Source organism: Physeter macrocephalus, unplaced genomic scaffold, assembly GCF_002837175.3.
Source record: "Physeter macrocephalus isolate SW-GA unplaced genomic scaffold, ASM283717v5 random_1362, whole genome shotgun sequence".
In the NCBI taxonomy this organism is placed as follows: domain Eukaryota; kingdom Metazoa; phylum Chordata; class Mammalia; order Artiodactyla; family Physeteridae; genus Physeter; species Physeter macrocephalus.
In genome coordinates this window covers 1-8,665 of record NW_021146655.1, presented here as the reverse complement: position 1 = coordinate 8,665, position 8,665 = coordinate 1, and the positions used below count along the sequence as shown (strand labels likewise).

At 55.1% G+C, this 8,665-nt stretch overlaps 1 long non-coding RNA gene across 1 annotated transcript; it reads right to left on the bottom strand.

Moving 5' to 3' along the window:
- Positions 1–464: 464 nt before the first annotated feature.
- LOC129391939 (uncharacterized) lies at positions 465–5,840 on the bottom strand. The gene is made up of 3 exons (XR_008616852.1): positions 5,750–5,840; positions 4,534–4,689; positions 465–2,322 (listed from the first exon to the last, which is right to left on the bottom strand). It is a non-coding gene; the product is annotated as an uncharacterized lncRNA (long non-coding RNA).
- Positions 5,841–8,665: the final 2,825 nt, after the last annotated feature.

Sequence of the window (8,665 nt, the reverse complement as noted above, 5' to 3'; positions counted from 1 at the left end):
AACAGAAATAGCCACTCCTCTTTCTTTGCAAACCTCTTTAAATAGAGCAAAATAAAAGCAGTCAGATGGGAATGATATGCAATATCCTGTGATAAACCATGATGGAAAAGAACATGAAAAAGAATATATACGCGTATAACTGAGTCACTTTTCTGTACAGCAGAAATTAACACAACATTGTAAATCAACTATACTTCAATAACAATTTTTTTGTGTGTGTGTGGTACGCGGGCCTCTCACTGCTGTGGCCTCTCCCGTTGCGGAGCACAGGCTCCGGCCGCGCAGGCTCAGCGGCCACGGCTCACGGGCCCAGCCGCTCCGCGGCATGTGGGATCCTCCCGGACCGGGGCACGAACCCGCGTCCCCCGCATCGGCAGGCGGACTCTCAACCACTGCGCCACCAGGGAAGCCCCAATAACATTTTTTAAAAATTAAAAAAAAATGAAAAGCAGTCGGATGAGTGCTGCGTCTGGAACACAGAAGACTTAAACCTCTCCAATGCTTTCACTAACTTCTCCTGTGCCTATCTTATCTCCACAACTGGAGGGCCGGCAGGACCCTTGCCCCGTTAAACAGAAACACTTCCCAACTCCCAGATGTTTAAACACAGCCTCTTTCCTTCTGAGTCAGTTGTTTGGAATTAGAATCCATGATCTTGCAGAAAGAAAGAGCATTTTATTTAATTAGATGCTCAGGCCATCTCATAAAAAGTCTGTTTAATGTTTAACATATCCCAAATCTAGTGATAATTATAAACAGAATAATTTGAACTGCAGCTGCCACCTTTATAACACCTATGCCATGGGAGCCACGTGTGGGAGGCCAGCATGGCGTGCAGGAACACACTGGTCTAGTGCTGAAGGAAGGATGGGCTCTCGCCATCTGAGGTTTGAGGGAAACTGCCAAATGCCAAGGGGAAACCCTCTTGCGGTGGGTAGGCCCCCTGCTGTACTTCTAAGTGCCCCCCAGCCAGCTCCCACCCACATCTGAGTACTGTAAAAAGAAAAAAAGGCGATAAATTCTTGTTGAATTAAATTCTGTTCATCTCTTATTTGTTCAATGAACATACATGCAATGTAAATAGTTGTGAATACAATGTAAATGCTATGTAAATACTTATGGCACGTGGTAAATTCAAGTTTTGTTTTCTGGAACTTTCTGGAATTTTTTTTCCCGAATATTTTCAATCCACGGTTGGTTGAACTGGTGGATACAGAACCTGCAGATGTGGAGGGCCTACTCGGTATATAGGACCAGCTGGGCAGAACTGATTAACACATACTCCGTTCTCATCAAGGTGGACTCGGCGGGGAAAGTGAGGTAGGGCATCACCCTGGAGCAGCCCTGGTGGGGGAAGATTTCACCCAGCCAGCATCTCCGCAGACCCTCCAAGGATGAGGAACAGTTGTTTTCATGGTCTGGGGATACCGGAGTAAGGACAAATGCAAAATATATCACCATCAAAACCTGAGGGCAGGGACTTCTCAGGTGGTGCCGTGGTTAAGAACCTGCCTGCCAATGCAGGGGACATGGGTTCGAGCCCTGGTCCGGGAAGATCCCACATGCCGCAGAGCAACTAAGCCCGTGCGCCACAACTACTGAGCCTGCGCTCTAGAGCCCGCATGCCACAACTACTGAGCCCGTGCTCCACAACAAGAGAAGCCACCGCAGTGAGAAGCCCGCGCACCGCAATGAAGAGTAGCCCCCGCTTGCCGCAAGTAGAGAAAGCCCACGCGCAGCAACGAAGACCCAACGCAGCCAAAAATAAATAAATAAGTAAACCTGAGGGCCTATCCATGTGAAGAGAAAACAAAAACCACTCAGGACAGTTTTGTTCTTACTGGTGTAGGACTCTCGATTACCTACTCAAAAATGAAAAGAAGAAGTATATATTTGGGGTGGGGGATGTGCTTCTTTCCAAAAGCTTTTGAAAAATCACTAAAGGGTCAGAGCAAAAGTAACACAGTTACCAGATCCGGCTCAGGGAGAGGCAGGCAGTACAAGGTGTGCTTCTTTAAGACACTGCCTGGGCTAAGTATGCCTTTTTACTTGTTACAAAGAATCTTCACATAAGCCACCACTTTTTTTTTTTAATTTATTTATTTTTGGCTGTGTTGGGTCTTCATTTCTGTGAGAGGGCTTTCTCTGGTTGCAGCAAGCGGGGGCCACTCTTCATCGCGGTGCGCGGGCCTCTCACTATCGCGGCCTCTCTTGTTGCGGAGCACAGGCTCCAGACGCGCAGGCTCAGTAGTTGTGGCTCACGGAACTAGCTGCTCCGCGGCACGTGGGATCCTCCCAGACCAGGGCTCGAACCCGTGTCCCCTGCATTGGCAGGCAGACTCTCAACCACTGCGCCACCAGGGAAGCCCAGGCCACCACTTTTGAGCCTCCCAACCCTTCAAAGAGGTGGAAAGGAGAGGAGCTCCGTTTTGTGATGAGAAAACAGCATTTAGAGAGGTGAACAGAGATCCCCCGGCCCGGCAGGCCACCTCAAAGGGATGAGAATCAAACCTGGGGATGACCTAACACCTCTTCCACTATGTCAAGCTGCACACCAAAATTCTCAAGTACTTTTTCTGGGACTATATGCCGACCTCAAAACCAATGCAGTTCAACTACCAAAATAACTAATAATAGGTCCGACTTAGTAAGGAGTAATCGCTTCACCTTTCGAAGTGCATAAACCCTTCCACAATAGTGCTACAAGATACTAACTAAATATTCTAGAAGCAAAGAATGAACACCCCTCCAAACAACAAGCAAACCAGACTAGGTGATGTCTGTTACCCACAGTACACATCACTGCTTGCAAGTGACAGAAATACTTGGAAGAAGAAACAAGTTCTTTTAAATCTGGTCCACTGGGACATCTAGGGCTTTTCCTGTTTGGTTCTTACCTTAAACCTATCTTCACACCAAGTTGGAAATTAAAATCCTTTGCCTAATTTTCCCTAACCACATGGCCTTAGACATGAGCTAGCTGGTTCTATGTAATTATGAAGGAAGAAATAACAGACACAGCAAATGTCTATCCTACAAACAGAAACTATGGCTTTATTTGAAGTGTCTATGAAGTCTATACCAAGCCACCAAAACCCGAAATAAAAACGGAGGCCCTCAAATTCCCAAAAAGCCACATCCTCTAACTTCGATGCAACTAAATTAGTACAAACGCTCACCCCAAACACCGGCCACTTGGAAGTTAAGACACTCATCTTATTTGCCATTAAGAATACATCCAGGGCTTCCCTGGTGGCGCAGTGGTTAAGAATCCGCCTGCCAATGCAGGGGACACGGGTTCGAGCCCTGGTCTGGGAAGATCCCACGTGCCGCGGAGCAACTGGGCCCGTGAGCCACAACTACTGAGCCTGCGCGTCTGGAGCTTGTGCTCTGCAACGAGAGGCCGCGATAGCGAGAGGCCCGCGCACCGCGATGAAGAGTGGCCCCCACTTGCTGCAACTAGAGAAAGCCCTCACACAGAAACGAAAACCCAACACAGCCATAAATAAATTTATTTTTTTTTTAAAAAGTAAAATAAAATAAAATAATTTAAAAAAAAAAAGAATACATCCAGGAGGCTTCCCTGGTGGCGCAGTGGTTAAGAATCCGCCTGCCAATGCAGGGGACACGGGTTTGAGACCTGGTCCCAGAAGATCCCACATGCTGCGGAGCGACTAAGCCTGTGCGCCACAAGTACTGAAGCCTGCGCACCTAGACCCGCGAGCCACAACTACTGAGCCCACGTGCCACAACTACCGAAGCCTGCGCGCCTAGAGCCTGCGCTCCGCAACAAGAGAAGCCACCGCGATGAGAAGCCCGCGCGCCTCAACAAAGAGTAGACTCGCTCGCCGCAACGAAGACCCAATGCAGCCCCCCCCAAAAAAATCTGTGTACAAATTGGACAAACATGAACTAGTAACAAGAATTATTTTATGATTATGGAATAACTTTTACACGTTCAAGATGTCAGAAGAGGGAAAACATTTTTTCTACGGTCAATTAATTTTCTATTGCTTCAGAGTTGTATAGAAGTTTGTCAAGCTCACTGTCTGGTCCCTCACACACAGTGACCACTCAGTCTATACCACAGGCCCACTTCTCCAGGGTATCACTGTCCTGGCTGATGGCAGTTCTAGACCTGGCCAACTAGCTCAGCAAGCCATCTGCTTGATATTCAAATTGGAATTAAAACAGCTAAGAGAAGGCATGGTGCTCTTCACTTGTCAGCATCTGTAACTTAAGTGTCTGTTAGGTGAAAACATTTCTCACAGTTTTATTACCTAGTTTTAAATTACGTGGAACCTGCCTGCCATAAAGAAAGGAAGTTCCCAGTAAAACTGACAGAATAAAGTTTTCAGAACTTAAAAGGGAATCTATCCACATTCATCTTACTTTCAAAGAAATGAAAATAGATCTAACCCGTTGCATCACGAGGTGACAATTAACCCCCAAATTGCTAGTCTGTAGGGCAATGGAAGTAAAGACTTAACTATTTCAGTCTGGAAAAATAAGTAAATCAAACCTTCTATTTACCTGTGATGACAACGTCTTGGTTCTGGACTTGTCTGGCCACAAACTGTTACTTCACAGCAGAGGCAGGGCCTTTCACAGCGGCCTTGGCAGTAAGAAGGTAAAGGACGAAATGATTACAACGATATGTCCTCTGGATTCTCCCCAACTCTCCACCACCTTGAAAGAGAAAAGTCACCGTGACCCTGCGTCTTCAACGGCTACGGTGTGGCAGGGTCATCCCCAGGAAAACCCTTCCCCCCCCCTCCCGGCCCCACGCACCCCTTCCCAAGCAGCCCTGGGGGAGGAGGGGCTCCCTGGTTTGGGGAGGGGTGGCTGGGATGGGGGTAGGCACGCAGCCCCGAACGTCCCAGAGCGCCCCGCGAAATCCAAGGCATTATACAACCGTGGACTTTTCTTAGAAAGAACCTTGACATTCGGGGCACGGCTCCAGCCTTTAAACTTAAAAAGGCGAGGAAAGCACGGGCGCGCAGTTGTTCCCTGTTAGTCTGGGGAGGCCGTGCGGGCAGAACCGACCCTCCGGACTTCCGCCAACACCGCCCTGCGCGGCCGGGGACTCGGGGAGACCCGGGCGCGGACGCCCCGCGCCAGACCCGCGGGCCCCGGGATCGGGAGGACGTCCCGCGGCGGAGACTGCCCTGGGCTCGCCCGGCCCGGCCCGTCTGGGTCGCCCGAATGCGCCAGGCGCAAAGTGGGGCAGTTCCTCAAAGGTGGACTAAGCCGCTCGTGAGTCTCTCCCGTTGGACCTCGGCCGCCAGGCGCACGAGGGTCAGTCTGCCGGGACCGCCGGCTACCTGGCCTAGGGGATCCCCGGCGTTCTCGGGAAACGCCCCCAGTCGGTGACGCCCAAGCTCGACCACGCAGAAGGAAGGGCGCGCCTGATGCCCCCGCCTGGTGGGCCTTCTCTCCGGGGGGACAACCTGAGGACCCAGTGGCTCTGAGGTCCCGGGCCTCGACCTCTGCCCGGGTCCCAGCCCCACCGACAGCTGTGAAAGCCGAGGCTCCGGGCAGGCCACGGGCGCGCGGAGGGAGGCCGAGCAAGGGGCGGCCCCCTGGGCCCCGGGATCCCCGGCACGAGCCGCGGCAAGCGCCCTCGCCCCGCGCCCCGGGCCCCGCGCATGCGCCGCCCGGCCCCTCCCAGTCCGCCGCCGCTCTGGGTCTCGAGGTGGGGGGAGCCCGGCCCCCGAGACCCCGCGCGCGCCCGCCCGCCGCCTGGCACCTGGGGCCGCGGTCCTCCGCCTGCCGGTCCGCCGCCTGCCGGTCCGCGGGGCGAGCACGCCGAGGGAGGCGGCGCCGGGCAGGGCGCTAGCGGCCGCCTCCGCCCCCGCCGCTCGCTGCCCCCGCCGTGGGGCCGTCGCGTCCCCGGCCCATGCCCGGCGCCGCCTCCCCGCGACCGTGCCAGCCGCGCCCCCGCGGCACGCGCCGCCCCTCCGGCCCCCGCCCCAGCCGGGCCGCTGTGGCGGCTCGCGCGGGTGGCCCGCCGGGAAGCCCCGCCCCGCGCGAGACACAGCCCCCGCACGGCGGCGCCCGATTGGATGCCCGCGGGGGCGGGGGTGGGGCCGCTCTCGGGGGCTCCCACAGCCGGCCCCACTGCTGCAGCACCTGGGGGAAACTGAGGCCGGGGAGGCGGAGGGGCCGCCAAGGTCACCGGGCGGGTGGGCACAGCGCCGCGATGGCACAGCGCGTGCGGCTGGGGATCGGCGAGCGGCCGGCCCCGCGCACTGGGAAGGGCTGAAATCTAGGAGGGGCGGGCGCGAGGCTGCGGGAAGGGTGGAGGTTCCCGTCCGGGGCCCAGGCCACGCTGGCGAGGCCCCTCCTCCCTCGGGGAGCCCGGCTCTGCCAGTCTGTGCGATGAGCTGGTCTAGACCGGGCACCTAAGCGCGGATGCCCTCGAGTCTGCGGAGAGCGCGGGGCTGGGGGCGGGCGGGGAAGGACCTTGTCCGGGGGAGCCCAGAATGCAAGACAAAAAAGGGAACGCAAGCTGGGAGGACGCGTCAACAGGTGGCGGAGTTGCCGCGGCGAGTGTGCGGCGGGCGGGGGACCCAGAAGAGTGAAGGGCAAAGGGGCCGGGCGCCGGGAGGAGCTGTCTACTCCGACCAGCCGCCCTCCCCCCAGACCCACCCCAGCCCGGGCTGTCAGAGAGCCTGCCCCTCCCCCCATGCGGCCAGGGTGAGGGGCTGACTTTGTGCCCAGCCGAGGCGCTGGGCTTCTGCCAGCGCAGGGGGGAGGTCGCGGCCCGGCAGCCAATGGCGGAGAGCAAGAGCGGGAGCTGCAAAGCGGCTTTGTTTGCGCGGCGACGCCCGAGCTCCTCGCGCGGAATGCACAAAGCCCCCGGTGCCTGCGCATCAGGACGCCGCTCCTGCGGGACCGAAATGTGTGCTATGCCAGCCCTGCTCCTTGCCCTCCCGCTGCTCCGGCCACTGTTCTCTTTGTAGGGCCGAGCGCCCAGGAGGACCTACTCCGGGCCCGGAACAGCTCCAAACAAATCCCCGCACTACACCGAGACGCTGGAGCCTCGGCCGTACCGGACCCTTTCACATATGTCTTAAGCTCACCCTTGTTGACTGGCCCCATACCTGTGATGAACTTTGCCCCACCCAGCAGACACTCACATAACCTTCCCACTAACACGTTGACAAGCCCAACTCTTACTGCACATGCTATATAGCAATGGACAATTTTTGTATTCTGTTTCAGAGTTTACGAAGTGATCCGTGTCCATTATATCCTGGATATCTCATAGGCTGGGCAGGCAACAGTATTATTTATTTACGCAGCTAGGGGCCCCTACCGAGCTCATGTCCTCATGAGGGCATCCGGTCTCAGAGATGTCACCTGACATACCCCAGATCCCATGCTGTCAAGAACCAAGAGTGCAAACAAGGGGTGTCGACTTCTTTTCCCAGATGCACCACGATGGTCTGCCATAAACCCAGTTAAATCCGGCACTTGGAAAGACCTGGTAAAAATTGTTTTGAACAAGGGCAAAGGAAGCTGCATAGGGATCAACAGAGTACTGTGTACCCCCAGCAGACATCAAGAAATGATGTTCTTGGGTTCTTGGGGCTCCCAAGGTTTTAGGGAGAGAAAACTTCTTTTTCACGCATGTGACGAAATCTATCACCTTTGAACAAATGCTCTCAGCCAGTCCCTTGCCTCCCCTTCCCCAGGAAGAAAGGAGAAGGACGCTCAGAACATTTTCTCATGGGAATATTCATGGAAGGGCTCCATACATGCTGCCCCCAGGGGACCGTGCGTTCCTGTTTACCTCGAGCAGACTTCTGTTAGCCGTGAAAAACACGTCACACCCAGGAGGAACTGTCACAAAGGACATCCCCCTCCCTGCCCCCAGCTCCTGGAAGTCCCCCCACCCCCCGCCACTGCCTCCAGCACTGATGAAGCGTGGGCAGAGTACAACAACCTGGACAGCCTCCCGTGCAGGGACTGAGCAGAAACGTGTAACTTCAGGGACAAATCAGTGCTCTTGAATATGCATCTGAGCATTACCTGAGTTCCTCAGGTTCCTTGGTAAGTACTCTAGGAGCACTTGGGGGGCCCATGCGTCTTAGTTCATAGCTTCCATTTATTTGGTGCTGGTGCTGTTTCGGGTCCTGTTTCACATTTTGCTGTTTCACAAAATGTTTCACATTTTCTAATCTTGAAGATGTTTGGAGAAATAATTATTCTTGTGCCCACATTACAATAGGGAGACTGAGGCACAGAGGCCCCCCGCCCCCTGCACCAGGTCACACTGGCCAGTTGCAGAGCCCAGGACTGGAAGTGGGTGTGTGCCGCCCACACCTGCCCTGCTGAGCCACTTCCGGGTGTGCCCAATCCCACTAGAGCAGCCGAGGCTCTCCCTCGGCCTCCAGGGGCGGAATCAGGAAGCGGGACATTCAGAAGAGGAGAAGGGGGTAGCAGGAGGAGGCTCCTGCAAATAGATACCAGGCAGCAGGTTAGACCCTGAATGTGCAAGTAGGTGATGTCAGCCATCTGTGTTCAGAAGCTGGCCTTGACCCCTGCAGGGGCGAAGTGTCTCCCACAGGTCTTGGGTCCAGGCACCAGACAGAAGTCTGTCTGTTTGCCCTGCAGTTTAGGTAAGCCCTTTTCCAGGAACTGTCCAAAGACTCTGTGG